General features: G+C 44.3%; 1 protein-coding gene and 1 pseudogene across 1 annotated transcript in view; both read right to left on the bottom strand.

Moving 5' to 3' along the window:
- The window catches only part of FSTL4 (follistatin-like 4), a 665,226-nt gene that overhangs the window by 524,703 nt on the left and 118,606 nt on the right, over positions 1-21,917 (bottom strand). The gene's annotated exons all lie outside the window — the stretch shown is intronic.
- LOC105531364 lies at positions 1,532-19,640 on the bottom strand (annotated as a pseudogene).

Genomic DNA, 21,917 nt, shown 5'->3' with positions numbered 1-21,917 from the left:
GACCAGCCTGGCCAACATAGTGAAACCCCATCTCTACTAAAAATACAAAAAGTAGCCAGGCATGGTGGCAGGTGCCTGTAATCCCAGCTACTCCAGAGGCTGAAGCAGGAGAATCACTTGAACCCAAGAGTTGGAGGTTGCAGTGAGCCAAGATCGTGCCACTGTACTCCAGCCTGGGCAACAGAGCAAGAGGCAGTCTCAAAAAAAAAAAAAGAAAGAAAGAAAGAAAAGAAAAAACAGGTGAGAACCTGGTCAGAAAGACAGACAGACAGACAGACACACACACACACACCCCCCCACAGGCCAGCCTCAGGTTCCCTGAATGGCATTGCTGAGGAATGCAGGTGACTATGGTTGGAGGACACAGCTCGGTACTGCACAATAATCTGTTACTCTTCATTGCTGGTTCTTAGTTCCTCTGTACACACCTTCTGATTGGTACCTTTTGATATTTCATTTTCAGATCAAAGTAGCAGCAGGGGTCAAGCTTAGAAATGGTAGCAGGAACGCAAAAAGCATAGGGTTCTTTATAAAATGCACATAGTAGAACATGTTTGCATATTTTCCCCAATAAAACACATGAGTGTGTGCCCCGTGCAAATGCCTGAGCTCATCCCACTCAGTTCCACAGAGAAAAGCTGAGAGAACAGGTCCTGTAATATCCCTGCCTGGGTTCAACTGATGCTGTGAGCACTCCATAAGGAAACCTATGAAGAGCACGTAGCTCATGTCCTGGCGCCCAGGAAATCCTCAGTAAACTCCACCACTATCATGAATACCAATCTGCTGTTTTGACAGGCAGCCCCTGAAACCATCCCCCACCCCAGATTTCTCTCCAGCTTTTGTACAGATTCTGGGAACCAGATATCCACATGTCCCTAAGGAACACATTTTAGTACTGAGCACACATCACTGCAATCTGATTTGAGGCATCGCTGTGTAAACATACGACCCTTTAATTCTATTTCAATTCAATTATGCAAATCTCATCACACATTCAGCATCAAACCATTTTTCTTTCCTCTCAAAATCTGTCGACCAATAGCCAACTGAACCTAGTATCAAACCCAGACTCAGAGTGAGCAGAGTCCCAGCATCTTAAGCTTAAGCGCTAGAGAAGGCTATGGCTCCTCGGTCTGTGCACAGGGCCAGGCCAGCGGCAGGTGCTGGAACCTCAGAGTGTTGGGGCAGGAGGCAGGACCAAGAATACCCCTCCAGGCCCATTCACACTATGCTCCATGGGGCCCTCAGAGTCCAGGGGCCTGGGGACCTCTCTGTGTTGGGGAGCAAGAGGGCTGAGTGGGAACAGGCAGGAATACAGGGCCCATCCTCCATCGTCCTTCAACACCACTTACCACTTGCCTGTCCTCTAGACTGGGGCTCCAGGGAAACTTTGGTTTGGAAGAAGTATGCTTTTATAGATATAAAAGAAGTAGTTAATTAGCCTTATTCTAGAATCCTTCTTCTAGAAGTGGAGAACTGAGGACTGAGTTCCAGGGAAGGAAAGGAGTTAGGTAAAATCTGGGAGAGTCTAGGAGCCAGAGCTGAGAGCAGACTCCAGGGCAGGGCTGTTCGTGCACAGAGCCTGGCACTCACTGAAGAGGCAGGTCACTGGAGCTTCCTCCACAGGTGCCAGGCACACAGCTGCGAACAGGCCAGCACATGCCCATGGCTCTGTCTTCTCCCTACATGGGGACAGGAGTGGAAGGTGCTGTGGACAAGGCCCCTGACACAGTCACAATGCTGCCCCACCATGCTCTGTCGGTTCCCGTGACAGGGAGGCCCTGTGGGCAGGAGAGTCGCACCACCTACTATGGGGAGACAAGAGGCCTGCAAAGTCTTAATATGACCTGTCTTAGCTTATTAACTGGAGATGGATAATATCTGACAAATGACAGGAGATAAATTGTTAAGCAATATGCAAATATGTCTGCAGCAGGAATGGAAAATTACTATACAGTAAAAAGCTTTTATGGCTGCAAGAAAATTCAGAGGTAATTTGTCTCTGCGTCTCCTCCAATTCCAATCTCGCTGTTAGCTGTGGCAGAATGCTACATCCGTTACCATTCCAATTAGATCATTTTAAAGGGGCTCCTGCATAGCCATCAACTTTGAAGGGCTGGGAGGAGAGGGCATTTTCAAAGCCAGAGTCCGCCCCTCCCAGGGCTCTATCTCTCTATGGACTGTCACTTAGACAAGAGTCCAGATTAGATACTAGGACTATCTCTGCCAAATACATACCCATCTGGGCCATTAACAATCACTGCAGCAGGCCCCACTGACGGTTCTTTGCCAGACACTTCTGTAGAATGTCAGGTAGGTTGTACCCTGGCTGAAGAGAGGGGCCAGCCAGGATGGAAAGGTCTTTAAAGGTACCTGAGGAAACTTCCAGAGAGGAAATGGAGCCATCTGTGAAAGAAGCACCTGCAAGAATGCCCAGGCTCAGCCTGCTGCAGAAACAGAAAATGAGACGAGGCTCTGCAGGGTCCCAGGCAGGAAGAGAAGGCCAGGAACTCGCTGAGGGCACAAAAGTAGGCCCCTGAACTGCAAAGCCCAGTGAACTTCCAGAGAGAAATGCCTCAGAGAGAGGAGGGGACTCCAGGGCCGAGCAAGGGATGCTGCTCCTGCCACTCCAGGACACGCAGCTAGCACAGGCGGCAAAGCTTGAACTTCACTCCGCTCAGGCCCCTTGATTTTCCTTTGAGAGGCAATACAGGAGAAAAGCCTCTGACAGAAAATTGCGTGTTCAAAACACACTTGTGGACACCTGCTACTCACCACACCAATGTGAGGCTGGGCTGTCCTAGGGGTGGAGGGGTGGAGGGACAGGGAACAGGACTGGGCATAGGAAGAGGCCATCATCTCCACACCATCAGAGACAAGAGCTTGACTGGCGGCAGAGGACCCTCTCTGGAGTGCTGCAAACAGCTCTGTCTATGTGATGGAGGAGGAAACTGGGAAATTCAGCTCCATAACGAATTTGTTTCAGGGCTTGTTTCCGCTTTAGGATTTGATTATTTTGGCTAATTGTTCTAAGAAATTGTTTTAGCAAATAACTTCATGGAATTGACTGGCAATTGTGAGAACCTGTGGGCACAGCCCTGGTGAAGGATCTAGAGCAATAAGCAGAGATCTAAGAGACCAACTTTATGGTTCCCGGGTCTCCCTATAGGCCAAGGCTGGGGTCAGTGACCCAAGGGTTCAGGCCCCCAGGTAGAAGGCAGATCCACATACATTCAGCTCAGATTGAACCGGGAAGTGGAATGCCAGTCCTAAATCCTAGATCCCCATCAAAGCGGCTCAAAGGTACCAGGCTGCCCTTGTTCTTACAAGGCAAAATGCACCCAGGTAACACCTGGATATGGCCAGGGGCATGTCTTGATCCAAATTCACAGCAGCTCAAAGGTTCTTTTCCTCTGTGAGGCTCCCCAGCCTGGGCATGATAAGGTGTCATCACCAGTGTGGGCTTCACTCTACCCTCTGGGATGTACCCAATGCTTGTCCCCACTACTTCAGGTGACTGCCTGAGGAAGAGGCCAGTTCTGCCAGTACTAACCTCTGCTATGTTCAGGCGTAGTGTCAGCCGGGTCACACACCACATCCTAATGGCACACCCACTACTGTCCTAAGATGCGACACCAGCAGAATCAAGGTTCATCTGTGATATGCAAACATGAAAACTCATTTGCCTGTTCCCTGGGAATTATGACTTCAGGTGACAAGACATTTCTTCCATGGGGCTGAATGGCACAGGCATTTGGATACTGGCTAAGTGCCTCATGCCTGTGGTGGGTTGTGAAGGTTAGTGGAATATATGTTTTTGTTGTTGTTTTGAGATGGAGTCTCGCTCTGTCGTCCAGGCTGGAGTGCAGTGGCACAATCTCGGTTCACTGCAACCTCTGCCTCTCAGGTTCAATCAGTTCTCTGCCTCAGCCTCCCAAGTAGCTGGGATTACTGGTACCTGCCATCACACCCAGCTAATTTTTATATTTTTAGTAGAGATGGGGTTTCACCATCTTGGCCAGGCTGGTCTTGAGCTCCTGACCTCATGATCTACCTGCCTCGGCCTCCCAAAGTGCTAGGATTACAGGCGTGAGCTACTGCGCCCAGTTGGAATATATGTTTTACAGATTAATTCTAGCCATAGTCAGGGAAATGGCACAGAGCCTGCCTGCAGGCTCCACACACCTCCTTCTGGAATGGTGGGACCCTGGCTCTCCTCTGCTCTGGCCGCCACCAGGCCTCTGTGCAGGTTCCTGCCCACCTCCTGGCCCTGGGGCTGCCTCAGTTGGGCCATAAATCCTTCTCACAGGACCCCTGACAACCACCACAAGACCCAGGATCCCCTTGTGTGTTCCTGTGATCCTGCAGGGATCTTCCTAGGGGATTCATCAGGGACAACCCAGCAGACTAGGTGTATGGGACTTGGCAACAACAGAACCCCAGTACCTGTGTGAGCAGCATCTTCAAATCTCTCCATCCCTGTGATGGGTCCTCTGAGTTCCCAGCCCGAGCCCTTTCCCCTCTACTCATCATCTCCCTCACATTATTCAGGATCCAAATCAAGTTGCTTCTCTTCCAGAAAGCCTCCTGCAACACATACACACACACACACACACACACAGTCTCTCTCTCACACACAGACACACACAAACACTCTGTGACTCTAGCACTTCTCAGCTATTTGAATCATGTGAATGGCAAGGAATCTTAAGCACCTTGTTTGCATTTCCTTTCTCCTCTGTGTTTGGCCATCTCCCCAACTACACTAGAATGCACGGGCTGAGTGCGCCCCTGCCAATGCTCCCATAAAGTCTGGCAACAGCATAGGTGTCCAATAGCACCATAATAGGAAGGAGGTGAGCACAGAAATGGAATCAAGCCTATCCCTATCCCTTGGTCTGTATGGTCTTGGATGCATTATTTAATCTTTCCAAACCCTATCTGCCAATTACAGGCAATAATACCTACTTAATAGGGTCATTGGAACAACTAAACAAAATTCATATCAATTATTTAGCACACAGGGCCTAGTTTATAGTTAGCATTCAAAAAATGATATCTATCATTATGCTTTAATTACTTGTATATCACCATTATGATCAATACTGGAAAATAGATGGATGATACCTTTACCAAGCGTGGTTAGCAAAAGGATGTTCTGGTTCATTAAACATCTTAGTTAAAAGAAAATTACCAGAGCTGCTTAACGAGAATTACCAATTTTTTCAAGGAGTAAAATAAAATACACTACAACTTAATAATTGATGAGACTGAAGGCGTTTAAGACTCTCACAAGGCTTTTAGTCATCATGGTGAACGCTGACCATCTTTTGTACTGGGAAATTTCATAAATGCCATGTGACAGAGCTTTCCGACTGCTAGAAGGATGTTTTATCCACCCTTTACTGTGCAAATTACAGACTTGCATATTCATAAACACTCACAAGCGTGTACTTCTGGCCAGTCCACTTCCACGAGGCTCTTCCACCTCCAACCAACACAACGGAAACAGGATGGTTTCATCCCATCCCTCCCTCCTGCTGTACCAGAGCCCTTGAATTTGGAAACCATGCAATACTGCTCTGGGACAGGATGACCTGGAGCAGGAGTTGTAAGGCAGTGCAGATGGGCCCCACCCAGTAGCAGCTTTCATGATTCTCTGGCAGCTCATCATGTCTCCACTGGGCTCTCGGGAGGCCACAGCCCACACCCATGCAGATGGGGAAGGAAAGGCACTTTCTCTCATCGCATCTTCATGAGGTCATAAGCACAACGTCATTCCTTTTATCAGGAGCTAAGCATCCATGAGAATCTAAGGCTTAGGTGAGTTTCCCTCTTCTACAAAGAGGAGTGGTCAGAGGACCAAACTAGTGCCTGGCTAAGGAGCACTGGGCAGCTCCCTGACTCACCTCTTCCCTGCTGCTGCTCTCCCAGTCCCTAACAATCCTCTGGCAGGGTTTGTTTATATTATAGGTATGATTTCATGCCCCCGTTCCTCCAGGATCCTGCCCACCAGCAGTTGCCAAGTTCCACGGTCTCTGAACGCTCCCCTCTCACTGATGTCTTGCCTATCACATGGTCTAGGAGGCTGATGAGGCCCACAAAATCCTCTGGAGCCAGCCAGCGGCTGTTGACATTTCAAAAGGTCAATCAATCACTCCATTTCAAGGAACATAATCATCTTCCGGGACCTAAATGCAACAAAAAAATCAAATAGCGCCAAACGATTGTGGAAAATGAATGATGCACACGAAGGAGGAAGGCTGTCGCTGGCTTGGAACGCATCCCTGTAGCCTGGGTCAGGAACAGGAGCCAGGGGCCCAGAGCTCCGCACCTGAATCCCACTCCTTCCATTAGCCCTGAGAAAGCCCTTTCCTTTTCTCGGCCTCAAGGAGGAAGTGAATTGGTTTTGGGATGCTGTGCTCTGAGGACTAAACAAACCTTTCTTCAGAGGAGGAAGTATAGGAAGCTGGTAAAGTTCATAAGACCCCACAGGGTACTCTGTGGGTTGGGAGCCACCAGGCTAGAGCAGCTCTCCAGAGGCTGCAGCCATCCATTTGGGTTGCAAAATGGGCCCCTCTCACGCCCGCCTGGAGCCCTTTCTGCACAGTGCTTCCCTTAATTCCAGGCTTCAGGTGTTGCTTGAGGCCCAGGCATGGGGGAGGCTTCCTTGCATTTCAGGGCCCTCCCATCTGTACTCTTAGGAGGCATGTTCAATTATCAGGTTAGAAATTCATCTATGGATTCCTCGAAAGCTGGGAATGTGTAACTCCAATGCCTGGAACAGAGCCTAGTACATGATATTGTCAGTAACTAGCTGTGGGGTAGAAAGAAAAGAGGGAAGGAGAGAAAGGGGGTAGGAAGGGGGAAGAGAGGGAAAGGGGAGAGAAAGAGAAGGGGGAGGGAGAGGGCAAGGAAGGAAGGAAGGGAGGGAAGGAGGCAAGGAGGCAGGGGTGGGGAGGGGAGGGGAAGGAAGAAAAGAGGAAAGGACTCAGTTCATTAAAGACGTCCAGTTGCCTCCTCCTCTCTAGAATGAGGTGGTTTGCATGTATTTGGCTCTGGCTACACAGCTTCCAAGGTAGGTTTCCTGGCAATGCCCTTTTCATCTCCTCCAGGACCCCCTGTGGGTGGGTCTCTGCCCTATTTTGTCATGGTTGAGGCTGCTATACTAGGGCTACTCCCCAGGTGGTCTCTGCCCTTCACTATGTGACCTGATTACTCTCACTGCTGGGCCTGAGTCATGAACCAGACCCACTGGACCTGACTGCTCCTCCTCCCAGACCCTGGCTTGTCCTGCTTCATTGGAGCAGACACAACCTGCCTCACAGGCTGTGTATGGCCCCAGTGGCACATGGAAATCCACAGAGGAGGGGACAGTCACAACCCTGGCCATGTGTTCCCTAGACACAGAGCCAAAGGAGCTACAACTCTCTCTCCTGACATTACCTTCCTCTCTGGTTATTCTCTCCTTTTAAAAATTTGAGAACTAACCAGTCAATGTGGCCCAAATGTAGGCAGGCCCAGGGAGTCACCTATGATGTGGGGGCTATTGCCTTGGTCTAGGTCTTCCTGAGATGGGGTTGGGAGAGAAACATAGCGGGCCTTAATTTACAGGGAATAGGAGAGCCGGTGAGGTTTCTCTCCTCCACCAGAAAACCAATTCCAGGAGAGCAAGGGCCTTGATGGCTGTATTCACCACTATATTCACCCCAGGCAGTCTCTGGCAATAGTAGGCACTCAATAAATATCACCTATTATGATTGATTATAATAACAATCCATAACAAACTTCCCCAGGGCATTAAAAAGAGATCTGAGTTATACATTATTTTATACACAAAACTGTAGACACATGGACTGTGTCAAAGTGAAGCACAGCTGTCACATACAGGCAGGAAGGCCATCTCTCCAGATTACAGACCACCCGGGGTCACACCCATTTTGATCACTTTAGAAGGAACTAAGAAGACGGGGAGGAAATGAAGGATTTTTATAGTGACTGGACCAAACATTCCCCAATCAAGAGCCCATCTATTCACTGGAATCAGCTCCAATCTTGAGACACCAGCTGGCAGTTTTGTCAGATAAACCACATTCTCTCTCATATGTGCAAACTCCACATTTGACTTCTATAATATTTGAGAGATGAGCTCTACAAGGACCGGCTTCACTTACTCTGAAAACACTGGCTCCTTCAGTATATTTTCTTCAGTCTATTTTTCCTGCCTTGGCAGCAGGAAGAGCACTTTCAGAGATGTTTATTTTCCCTAATGAAAAACAGCCAGCAGTTGCTCTTGGCATGCTGAGTGACTCGGGCCCCTCTGGAGCATTTCAGAGCAGGCTGCAACTCCTATGTCCACCTTCCTGGAGCAGTGACTTGTCCTAATCATGCCATCTTTTCCTTCTTCTCCTCCCTCACTGCCAAGATGACCAGAAAAATGATGGTTTCATCTCAAGCCACCTGAAGGGCCAGAGACTCCACTGTAAATATTAGTAGTTTCCAGACATAGCATAAGGCTCATCCATAATGCTCATGCCCCCGGTCAGTTCTAAAGGAGGTATCTGTGAGGATAGATCTCACTTTTATGTAGGTGATTAATATTATTTCTATTGGCTTGGAGATGAAGGGGCTCTGATACATCTCTGTAAATTTGCAGAAGCCCAATATGCTCTCCCTGGGGCACAATGGGCAAGAGACCAGAAAGACCCTGAGTTTAGGAAACTACCCCTGCAGAGCCTGAGATGTGTCTTTCCACGCTCTGCAATCCAGAAAGATCTGCATCCAGAGGATCTCAGTCAGAACTGACACTGGCATGGATGGACTCAGGGAGGAGTGCCATGAGGCAGGGGTCAGCCCAGTGCACGGGAAGATGGTGCTTCTCTCTGCCCTCGACATGAGCTATCAGCTCTCAGCCATCAGCCCTCCACAATGCCTATTCCTTGGATAGAGGAAAAATGGACTCTCCAATATGCTCACCATGACAATGGTTGGTTGCACCTGACCAGACCATCCCTTCCTGGGGATTTACAATCTGAATACAAGTTGGGTCCTCCACCAGGCTCAGCCCAAGAGCACCTATCTTCATGAAGCCTTCTCTTGGCTCAAGTGAACCAAGCATCCCATTTGCCAGGGGCAGCCTGGGTTTACACTTACTGTCCATTCTATTTATCAATAGTGCCCCCTGTCACTCAGGCATCCCGGTTTGAATAACTGGGATGAGTGTCCTTTTACTTTCTTACCCCAAATCCTCAGATGCATGCACCCATCAGATTCACACTGCTTCATGGGGCACAAACCCACCTTCCTGGGATTTGGCAGTTACCCAGGGAATGGAGGCCACATCTCCTTTCTTTTCTCCTGGGTACTCCACAGCTCTTGGCCCCAGCCTGGCCATGCAGAGGTACCACTAGAGCTGGTTAAAAAGCATGACCCTGGCCTAGGTACTTGGCCGTGCAACCTGGTTGTTGTATAAAACCGGTCAAATCATAAGTAAATTGGCAAAGAACCAACGTTTGAGGACAGTTTCAGCATCTGCGGGTTGGGAGACAGTGGAATGGCTCAGAACATCCTCATCATGTGAGAAAAGAGTAACCAAATAAATGTTCACACAGTACCACCACCGTGCCGCCTTTGTCCCAAGACTTAAAATAAATACTGTCAGGAACAGTAAAACTTGCAGGATGAATGAATGAAGAAATATACGTACAAATGAGCAACTGAACAGGGGAAACCTTTGTCTCTAATTGCACTCTGTGCTCACAGAACCTCTCTCTTCTGAGCCTCACAGCCTCCCAGATTCTGGTTGGATGTGTACCTGGTCGTGTTCTCAGTCAGAGAATTTAAGTACCAAAGAGCAGTAAACCCCTGTTGGGTCCCAGTGCTGGGAAAATGGAGGCCCAGGTTCCCAGGGAACCCCGTCTCTGGAGGAAGGAAGACAGCATTTGGGATGGGATGCAGCTTGAAGACCAACCAGTTTCTCTGGTTGGACACTTCATTCCATGGACTTTGGGCACATTGGGCAGTTTCTAATGCACTGTGTGAGGCAGAGGCTAGATGGAAACCCAGCCCTCATGAGTCAGGAGGCTGCAGTGCAGAAGGAAAGGCACTGATTGGAAATCCAGAGGGGAGGGAAGGAGAGCCAGGAGCTCTCACCCAGTGGCTGCTGAAAAGGCCAGTGATGGAGGGTGCGAGGGGCCCCACCAGCCCAACAGACTTGCTAGCTAGCACCCAGCCTCTTCCCATGGGAAAAGGCCACTGTTCCTCCCATATGTAGGAGCACACAGTGCTCAGAACTTCAGAAAGAAAGGACTGTTCCTTTGTACTCTGCCAACCTACTGGTGACAGACACAGAGTGGAGCACCATGGCTATAGAGAAGAAACAACTGTCATTGGGAACTTCCTGATCTGATCTAGTTTTCTAGGTCATGGACTCTTTGGGAAAACTCACAAAAACCATGATTGCTGCCCCCTCCAAAATATTTTTGTGTGATACAAACCCCTTCCTGCATACCATTTCACGGACCAACCTTCCAAGACCCAACCATGGGTGCTGGGTGAAGAACCCTTGGGCTGAGAGGAAAAATAGTGGATGAACAGGAGTGCTGCCATGTTCTGAGCTCAGGGCTTTAACTCTTCTCACAACAGCACACAGAGATGTTGGCTTCATTTCACGGATGGGAAAACTGATGACAGCTCAGAGAGGTGACGTAACTTACCGAAGGTCACACAGCTATAAAATACCCTGCCCAGGGCTTTGCACTATTCTCACCACCCCCAGGTCACCCAAGAACAAGTGCAATACAAGGGGCTGTGTGATAACCAGAAGGATGAGCTATCCTATTCAGAGCAGGCAGTTAAAGTCCACTGAGGCCAACTCAGAGCTGTAACTCCCCATCACCATGCAATTTATGCAGACGTTTCCCATTAGCTCTAATGGATGTAGGGAGCATAAATTCCAGGGCACAACTCCAGACAGGCTCTTGTGATCTGAATGCCACTAAAATCAATGGCATCATCCGGTATTAATGTGGCAATTGTGGCGCTTCATAAATAGGCCTGTGGGCTTGGAAGGAGAAAAGCGTGGGCCCTGTTGCTGCAGCCTGCTTCCGTGGTGCCCCATCTGGTGGGAATGGTGCCCCTAGATAGGCAGTCTGGCAGAGTGGGCTGAGAGCTGATTTCAGAGCTGGGTTGACTGGGTTCAAATCCTGGCCCCAACTCTTTCCAGCCATGTGACTTAGCAAGCTATTGAAGTGCTCTGAAACTTAGTCTCAACATCTGTAAAGTGGGGATTAATGAGTTAACATGGGTAATCCCTGAGAACAGTGCCTGGCTCCAAGGTAAAATTTCACTTCGAGAAACACAAAAGGCCTGCGAAGGCCATTCCCAAGGGAATCTCCCCACTGGGTTACAAACCCAAGCTGAGGCTAGAGCTATCAGGTTGCTCGTGGATTTGTCCTGGAGACCTTCTAAGCAGATGTCAGCACTGAAGTTCAGTTGGCATAAGGGCCAGGATTCCCAAGGGGGCCACTTTGAAGGTCAACGCCCATGAGGCTGTGTGGCATCTGGAGGGTCAGGTGGGAGAGTGAATGGCCGCCCAGCTCAGTCCCTGCAGGAGGTCCAGGTCATGTGTGATTCTTGTAACCATCCCACTTCTTTCTCTCCCCCACCACGGGACAGATGAGCATGTAAGAAGCTGGTGCCAAGACCCACAAGAAGGCCAGAATTCCATCCTACTCTTGACATCAGAACCAAACCAGCATTTCAATCAATATTTTGAAAAATAAATATACAAAGTGATCCTGTTTTCCCAGGATAACAGGTACCAGAAACAGAGCCACAGCAAATCCACACAAAACAGGTACAAAACCCATAGTGAAGGGTGAAGAAAAGTTTTATTGAGACTTTATCTTAAAAATTAAGATAAATTTATAATGATATGTTTACTTTTATCTTATATTTTAAAATCTATGTGATAATTGCAACTCTTCTAATTATTAGAATGAACAAAGAATAAATTATGAGTTGGCATAAGCATCTAACATTTGCTTTAGACAAACCCATAAAAAAGCAAAGCAAATTGCATGATCTGATAGGAAGGAAATAGCTCAGGACCTGCCTTGCCTGGCTTTAGCTGCCCTAAGGCTGCCAGGCTACCCCTTGCTGCAAGATCCAGATCTGACTGATGCTACCTTTGCACTGTAGAAAGCAAGCACCCAGTGGTGATGCAGATAACTTGAGATTGAAAGAGAAACAATAAAAGTTCCCAGGATTCCCAAAAGGCAGGATAGATGCACTGAATCAAGAAGTCATGAGCTCAAGCTAGCTACCAGACAGCTTTTGGAGGATCCTTCCATCTTCCCAGGATACTCTCTGTTTGGGCCAGTCCAACCCCCAACTAGGGAGCTTCATCTGGCTATACAAACCAAGCCACTGAGTCCCGGGTGGGAGAGGATGGGAAGTGTCGAGTCCTTGATCTCTCTGTCTGAGCAAGATCTGAGAACTTTGGAGAAGAGACATGACCAGACTAGAAGAGATGGGATAGCTTGTTTTCTTCCAATGTTGAAACTCAGGAAGTAGCAAGAATGAAGTCATTTCAATCCATCATACGCTGTAGTGGTGGGCAATGCACATCCACACATCTGCTCTCCCATAAACCAGGCCACAAAGGGCGCGTGGACGCTGAGCCCCTCTTACAGCTAGAACCCTGGAGACACAGAGCTGTAGCCAGGGTTTTTCTCAAGCAACAGGGCACGCTCCAGGAGGGACTTGCTTTTCACAGACCCTTGTCCACTGACCCACAGAAGAGATGAGAAACTGGACACAGCACCAGGGGCCTGTCCGGGCTCTGGGTTTGAGTTACACAATAATGATCTGGGCAGAGGCCACTCCACAAAGACATGCCTCCAGCTCAGCCCAGCCAAGACACACATGGAGAGAGAAAAAAATGAAATACCAGATGTGACTGTTGTCCAACATGGTCCCCCTTCTCTGGCAACATAAAATAACCTTCGCTTATCAAGCCTTTTCTACAAACCAGGCCCTGGGCTCCATTTAATCTTCTCAACAACTCTATGACTCACTTACTCATTTGACAAATGCAAGAGCTAAAATGCACACCTGGACAGTGGTGTAGCCCCAGATTCTAACTTATGCAAAGCCCACGCTCTTAACCCCGAAGCCTGACGATCTCACCAGGAAGCTGAGAGTTCTGCAGATCAGATGCCTGAACAGTGTCTAGTACAGAGGAGGTGCTCAAAAATACTCGACGCCTCTTGGCTGTGTCTATACTTTACAACAACCTGGAGAATTGAAAAATCTTGGCGGATAATTTAAGCTTTGTAAAACTTCTGCCAAACTGTGATGTGAGTAAATCTTGACTGTGGGCTCTTGAAGGTAGGAACTGAGTCAGATCCTTTACTCTCCCAGAACACCATATGCCTCCCCTACTTTGCATGGAAGTGTGGTCTTGTGATTCATTAAGTCATGCCTGTCTCCTCCACTGGGATATGTGTTACCCCAGCGTCATTTCATGATTGGTACATAGTGGGCAACAATGCATATTCCTTGAATGAGGAGGCTAATAACCGGCAAGGAGGCTGGCGTGGCTGGAGCTTGGCCAGGAAGACAGTGAGCTCCAGAACTGAGACTTGTGCACCAGCTGGGTCTCCCAGACATCCCTTATGCCCTTGAGTTTTCTCATCTCTTCAGGATCTCTCCATGGGATCAGGGCAGCCTTGGCTTCCTGGTTCAGCCACCTTCAGCATAGACATTACTCAGTCAAATCTTCAAAATATTCCTCAGTCATTTAAATATGAAAATTTTGTCCTGAACTGAAGAAAATGCTCTGAAAAATTGTGTTGTCTTTCAAATGAGCAGATTCCCTAAATTATGAGAGCAAACAAATTAGGATAGAAGATCTCCAAATAATTGCATAAACTCCAATTTCCTATGTTTTAACATAAACATCAAAATAATAAACTCACGCATATACAGGGAGAAAAAAAAAATCCAGCCTGAAGATGTTGCAGTCTTTAGAAGCTGAAACCTAAATGACTAAATTGGCAGTTTATTAACAGGAAAATTATGCTAAGTAGCTTCATGTTGATGTCAAGAATTTTATGCAGAGAGTTATGGCATGGTACCCTGAGTGCTTCATTTGCATTTTCTCATTTAGAGAGAACAATGGCTCCAAATGAGTGCATCATGTTCACATTACAAACCCAAGAACATTTGCACAGACAGAAAGGCATATCTTGATACCATAGTGATTAAGCCTTTTGTTCATTATGCTTCAGCATAGACTTAGGGGAAAGAGGGCAGATTAACTTCACTTAGGCTGGTAATGAAGGGACCTGGGCCAGAGCTCTTAAACTTCTCAAAGTACAAGCAGTTACAGCCCACAGGACTCCTTATTTTTCAGGACTCCCCTGTTTGATTTTGCTCAATGAGAACTGGGATCTGTGTAATAGGTAAGTAAATACACACCCTACTTCACATCGTGGAATGCCTTGCGAAATCCCAAACATTGTGAAGAATAGGAAGGAGACTCTCACACAGCCCACATCTGCTAAACCTGGGCTGCTTTGCTTTCCCCACTCAGCTCCACAGAGTGGGTACTTCCCAGCCCCTGGCTTGTTCAATCGATGCTTATTGAAAACACACATTTACTGAGTATCCTCATTGTGCTTAGTCCTCAGCTGAGTGAAGGAGCAAAAGAAAGCACCATGCCAACTCTTTAAGAGTTCAAGAAAGAATTTTTAGATGTGTAGCACTGCTAGAAACCATGTGGTCATCGATAAGCAAGTGCTGGTTCAAGTGCCATTAAAGTGTCCAAATGTATGTGCAGTTAATCAGGCCATGTACCATGGATGAATCGTTAGAAGAAGTAACACTTGACTGAGTGTCTAAGAATGGATCCAATTTTTAGCTCATCCAGCAAGAAAATGGAAGGCATTCCAGATGGAAGAAACTGCACAAGCAAAAGAATAAAAGCAAAAGTGAGCACAGAATCTGATGTAGACCATCAGGAAGAGTCGTGTTCATTCATGCAGGCTCATTTCTCAAAACCACAGGCTATCAGCAGAGATGTGCCTCATCAGTTTATACACTTTATATAAGAATATATAGATATTCTTATATAAACTTAACCTATTCAAGACTTAACATGGCAGAAATAATGCTATGTGTTTGCCAAATCTCATTTCATACCCCTCCTTAACTGGGAACATGTTAAACTGTGTTTTAAGCTTCCCTACAGTCAGGCAGGACCATGGAACTACTTCTGTGTAAAAGATACTAACTTTTGTCATTTAATCACACAGAGATTTGGAGGGTGTTTGTCACTGTGGTATAACTTATTTTATCTTGACTAATACATTGGAAAAACCATATTCATTACTTGAATCCTGACTTCATAAATTTATACAATCATTCCAAAAATATTTAAGAGCCCACTGTGTGCCAGGTACATTAGGCATCGGGAACACAGGAGTGAGCAAAACAATAGTCTCTTATAGTTAAATGGAAATCATTCCCAAATATTAGCTTTTATGAATCACAGAAACAAATTCCATTTTTAAAAGAGGGAAACTTTACACAGAACATTTCTTAAATTACAGAATTGGAATAATAGCCTCCAATCTAGTATTTCATTCAATCTAAGTATCTATCCCTTGGCCAAAAGCCAGTTGGACTTTTGGCAAATCCCTTATCTGGTTCCTAAAAATCAGGAGCCTGAAGCAGAATGACCCATCAGGCAGCACCTCTTTGGCCTGTAAATGGTTTCTCCTAACTCCCATCACAGAGCAAAAATCTGGGGGTTCATCATCACACACAACTATTCAAACTAGTTAAAGGTTGGAAACAATCCAAATATGAATTGACTATTTCCGACCTTTAACTAGTTTGAACAGTTAAAGTTCCAGCAGTTGAGTGGATAAGCAGACTGGTATATCCATGCAATGGAATACTATGTAGCAGTGAAAGGAGCCCTTGTACTCCTTATAGGGTCCTAATTTTAGAACTTCAAAAGAGGCCTGTGAGAAAAACATTTATTTTCTCCAGGACAATACTAGTATTTCATTAGGATGGCAGAAATATGCTGATTGTTTTAAATTTGATTGGTACTATTTTGTTTAGAAGTTCTTTATTTGGGGATAATTTACACAGAGTAAAATGCACATATTTTAAGCATAATGTTGATGGATTTTGATAAATTTCCACTCTCGAGTAACCAGCAACTGCAATCAAAATATAGAAAGTCTCCATCACAGCCAAATGTCCCCTAGTGCCCCATTCCAATCCCACCAACCCTGGAGCAAACAATACTCTGCTTTCTGTGGCCATAGATTTGTCTTTCCCAGAGGTTCAGATAAATAAAACATTACAGTACCTATTCTTTTATGTCTAGCTTCTTTCATTCAGTATAATGTTCTTAAGCGTCATCTACATCATTACATCCAGCAGTAGTTCATTCGTTTTTATCGCTGAGTAGTACTGTATCACGTGGATACACCATACTGTCTATTCATTTATCTGTGCATGGACATTTGGATTGATGCCAGTTTTTAACTATTATGAATAAAGCTGCTATGAACTTTCATGCATACCTTTTAGGATAAACGTGTGTTCATTTCACTTAGGTAACTACCTAGAAGTGAAATTGATGTGTATTTTTAACTTTATAAGAAACTGCCCAACTGTTTTACAAAGTGGTCATATCATTGTACATTCTCACCAACAAGGTATGAGAATTCCAGTTGCTCCATATCCTCTCCAATGTTTAGTTTGTTTGTTTGTTTGTTTTTTGGTTTTTTTGAGATGGAGTCTCTCTGTCACCCAGGCTGGAGTGCAGTGGCACAATCTTGGCTCACTACAACCTCTGCCTCCCAGGTTCAAGTGATTCTCTTACCTCAGCCTCCCGAGTGGTGTGTGCCGCCATGCCCGGCCAATTTTTGGCGTTTTTAGTAGAGACAAGGTTTCACTGTGTTGGCCAGGGTGGTCTCAAACTCCTGACCTTGTGATCCTCCTGCTTCAGACTCCCAAAATGCTGGGATTACAGGCATGAGACACTGTGCTTAGCTAGTATTCTTTTCATTGTAGCTACTCTAAAGAATATGCAGTGGTCTCTCCTCGTGGCTTTATTTTTATTCATGCATAGATCTTCACACACCATACACATATAATTTATTGTATAATGTCTGAATGTTCCAAACTTTAGAGTTTAAATACATATACTCATGCAAGTTTATTTTCTAATGTCTTATTTTGATATAGAAAATTTATTCTTGATTGACAAATAAAGAGAAAGCATTTAATTATCTGACAGGGAGAAAAGGGAAAAAGAAAATAGAGAAAGGGAAATATGATGATGTCATAACATCATTTTCATTAATTGTCTTCAACCACATTTTGATTTTACAGATTTGGCCTTTGAGTGATTGTGGATTTCTATGTGACAGCCCTAATGGTCACAGATATTCACATAATTAGCAAGCATTTACTCTTTTGACTTGATTATTATCTCCTATTCAAGTAAATGTATTACTGCCATTGAAACCATGTACTTGCCAATAAGCTATTTGCTGTTCAGTTTTAGTTCTTTTTAATTGCTAAATGTAAAGAATAAGCAAGATATATTTTACAAGCTATATTAGTTCAAAATACATAAATAAAATGTAATCCAAAATAAGTCATTTAACTTTATGATAGACATAAAAATATTTTGGAGGGAAAATCTGGATGACTGCCTCACTTTTGAATTTTTGGTTTTATAGATATAGTGAAAGTAATCTTCTGTTTTTGAGTATCTCTTATGCTTTGGCTACATTTACAAGTCAGAGTAGTAACTATTCTTACTTACAAATCCAATCTGACAATGCTAAGAGTTGGACCTCAGAAAAAGCTGCTAAATTACATGCTTAGTACACACATTTGAAGTAAAACATTTCAGTGATTCCATAAAGGATCCCTTAAAGTTCTTTAAATGAGTTCTTACTTGAACTGTACACAGAATATTAAATACATAGAAAAATAAATCTTTAAGGGATCTACAGTCTGCTATGACCAATAATAATACATTATAAAAGTCCATTTGAGGCCAGGCACGGTGGTTCATGTCTGTAATCCCAGCACTTTGGGAGGCCGAGGCGGGTGGATCACCTGAGGTCGAGAGGTCAAAACCAGAGTGACCAATATGGAGAAACCCCATCTCTACTAAAAATATTTTAAAAATTAGCCAGTTGTGGTAGCACATGCCTGTAATCCTAGCTACTCGGTAGGCTGAGGCAGGAGAATTGCTTGAACCTGGGAGACAGAGGTTGCGGTGAGCCAAGATCGTGCCATTACCCTCTGACCTGGGCAACAGGAGTGAAAAAAACAAAAGTCTAAAAAAAACAAAAGTCCATTTGAATATATTAGTGATGAAATAGTTCCTTATTTATAAATATAGGCATTAATACTATATCTTAATACTCTGAAAAAGAAAAGTAGTATGCCAATTTTCAATTATTTTTATAAAGCTCCCATGTCCTATATTACATTTAAAGTTGAAGATGGCAGTATTTAGGAGCTTTGGAAATACAGGATAAGATTGGAGTCAAGTCTTCTGACTCTAAAGCTGTTTTTCTTTCTAGAGTTGCTACTTCACTTTCTTTATTAACTTTGAAGTAACCTCATGGATATCCATATTCAAGCTTCATTATGGGAGACCTGGCTTCACATGTATCCACAAAGATTCTAATTTAAGTTTAATGACCATAGAATTTGAGATAGGTGTATAACAGGCCTATAATTTAGCAGCAAGAAATATCATCTGTTAGATCAGAAACTTAGTAACCATAAAGGAATGCAATGATACTGTTACCCATTAAAAAAGGAGATGCTTATATTAGAAAAAGAAAATTCTTATTTTGTACCAAGGAGAAAATGAAATAATAAAGTCCTTTGGAATACACTAAATATAATTTGTAATTCAAGTTCTTTTTGTGGCAACCTGTAAATACAAACTCTCAATACATGTAAACAAATAAATTAGTTTTCTATTAATCTGGGGTGGACTTTGCTTGATAATCATATTTTCATTGAAAATGATAGGACTAACAAAAATAGAATCTATTCCCTTGAATGGACACAGGTCAAATGGCCTTTCCTCACCATGTCCAAGTACACAGGACAAGGATTCCAAGTAGTGAAGAATTTTACCAATAATGAAGAAGTTCTATAAATAGCGAACATATATCACAAGAAAATAGATTAACTTCTTCTGCTTCATCCTTGGAAACACTGTGTTTTCTACCACATTGGCAACTTGGGGAAAAAGAGTCATCATCATTTTTCCAAGACAGTTTTTCAAGATATCCTTGAGCATCTACTGGCTCCATGTATCTTAGATCATCTTCATGCCACTGAGGGTCATACTCTTTTTTTTCTCTTCATTCCCTAGAATTTTCCATGCCTGATCAATTTCAATGAATTTCTGTATACAGTCCTCCACTATTCCTGCTGGCACATCTGTACTTTGTTAATATGAATGATACATTAATATAAGTTTTTTATACTTTTGTTTTAGGTTTGACACATTTTGGTCTGTCCCCCAAAATGCTATATCAATTATTTTCTGGCATTAGCTCAAATGCCATTATCCACTGAATAAGAACTGGGCCTTCTCAGATGAGCAAACTTCATATAGCAGTCACCAGTGCCCACTCTTTGCCTGCCACTGGCTGGAACTTAAAACCAGCTTCTCTTCCTTGTGGTTTTAATTTGCATTTTCCCAGTAATTAATCCTGTTGAACATCTTTTTATGTGCTTATTAGCCACTCACATAGTTATTGTGTGTGAAACAATTGCTCAAATATCTTTTGCCCATCTTTTTTATCCTCTACCCACAACAACTTGTTTTTGATGTCACAACTTACATATTTTTATATTGTATATTTTTTAACAACTCATTGTAGCTTTATTTTTGATGACTTTTTGGCTTTTAACTTTCATAATAGAAATTTATATGATTTATATACACCAGTGGTATTACAGTTTTCTGGATCTGGCTACATATTTACCTCTACCAGTGAGTTTTATACTTCCATATATATTCATGATGGTAATTATTGTCCTTTTATTCCCACTTTAAGAACTCTCTTAAGCATTTCTTGTAGGGCAGTACTAGTGGTGATGAATTCCTTCAGGTTTTCTTTATTTGGGAAAGACTTTACTTCTACTTCATTTCTGAAGGACAGCTTTGTTGGGTATAGTGTTCTTGACTGACAGTCTTTTTTCCTTTTAGCACTTTGAATATATCATTCCATTCTATACTGGCCTCTAAGGTTTCTGCTGATAAGTACACTGATACTGTAATGTAAGTTCCCTTATATGTAACTTGGTGCTTTCCTCTTGCTGCTTTTAAAATTCTCCCTTTGTCCTAAACTTTTGACAATTTTATTTTGTGTCTTGGAGAGGACCTCTTTGGGTTGTATCTATCTGGGAACCTTTGAGCATCATGAATTTGGATGTCCATATCTCTCTGAACACCTGAGAAGTTTTCGGCAATTATTTTATTAAATAAGTTTTGTGTCCCTTTCTCTGTCTCTTCTCCTTCTGTAACTCCCATAATGCAAATACTTGTTTGCTTAATGGTAGCTCATAAGTCCCATAGACTGTCTTCACTGTTTTTCACTCTTTTTTCTTCTCTGACTCAGTGATTTCAAAAGACCTATCTTCAGGTTCACAGATTACTTCTTCTGCTTGATCTAATCTGCTGTTGAAGTTCTCTATCGCAGGGGTCTCCAAACCCTGGGCCATAGACCGGTACCAGTCCATGGCCTATTAGGAACCTGGCCACATAGCAGGAGGTGAGTGAGTAGTACTTCCTGAGCTCCACCTCCTGTCAGATCAGCAGGGGCATTAGATTCTCATAAGAGTGCGAACCCTATAGTGAACTGCACGTGAGGGATCTATGAGAATCTAACCATGTCTGATGATCTGAGGTGGAAATGTCATCACAAAGCCATCACCCCACCACCCAGTCTGTGGAAGAATTCTCTTCCATGAAACTGGTCCCTGATGTCAAAAAGATTGGCGACCACTGCTCTATTGTACATTTTTTGTTTTATCAATTGAATTCTTCAGCACCATGATTTCTGTTTGGTTCTTTTTAATAATATCTCTTTGTTGAATTTCTCATTCAGACCATGAATTGTTTTCCTGATTTCATTAAGTTGTCTATTTATATTCCCTTATATCTCACTGAGTCTCCTTAAGATCATTATGTGAAATTCTCTTTCAGACAACTCATAAATTTTCATTTATTTGGGGTCAGTTAGTAGAGAGTTACTGTTTTCCTTTGGTAGTGTCATGTTTCCTTGCTTTTTAATGTTTCTTGTGTCCCTGCATAGGTGTCTGCACATCTGGTGGTATAATCGGCTCTCTCAAACTTTATAGAGTGGCTTTCAGAGGGGAAGACTTTCATCTGCAGATGGGCCTGGGGGTTTTGGCTGAGCAGACTCTGGTGGCTCTTGTTTTGTGTTGGTGAAGGGATGTAGACTCCATGCAGCTTCTTCAGTTATGATAAATATCAGTGATGAATGCCAGTGCCTCAGTGGTCTGGGCTACAGAAGTTTGTGGCCATGATGGTGGCTACATAGGTATTAGGTCAAAGGCTTTAGTGATCCTCCTGTTTTTGTCTTCCCCACAGTTAGGACTCATAAATGAGGTGATTTCTCTCTTGGTGTTGGGTCTTACAGGGTATACTGGCAACTGCAGCAGCACTGGGATCTAATGCACAGGTGCACAAAGCAGCTGTAGAGCCAGGGTCTGGATTTAGCATCTTGTGAAAATACTGTAGCACCTGGGATGTGATGTACAGTTTCACTTTTGAGGCACAAGTAGATACAGTTCTTCCACTAAGCTAAGGTCTT

The sequence above is a fragment of the Mandrillus leucophaeus genome, unplaced genomic scaffold (genome assembly GCF_000951045.1).
Source record: "Mandrillus leucophaeus isolate KB7577 unplaced genomic scaffold, Mleu.le_1.0 Scaffold88, whole genome shotgun sequence".
In the NCBI taxonomy this organism is placed as follows: Eukaryota; Metazoa; Chordata; class Mammalia; order Primates; family Cercopithecidae; genus Mandrillus; species Mandrillus leucophaeus.
Note: the sequence above shows the minus strand (reverse complement) of the source record. Positions and strands in the feature narration are given on the sequence as shown.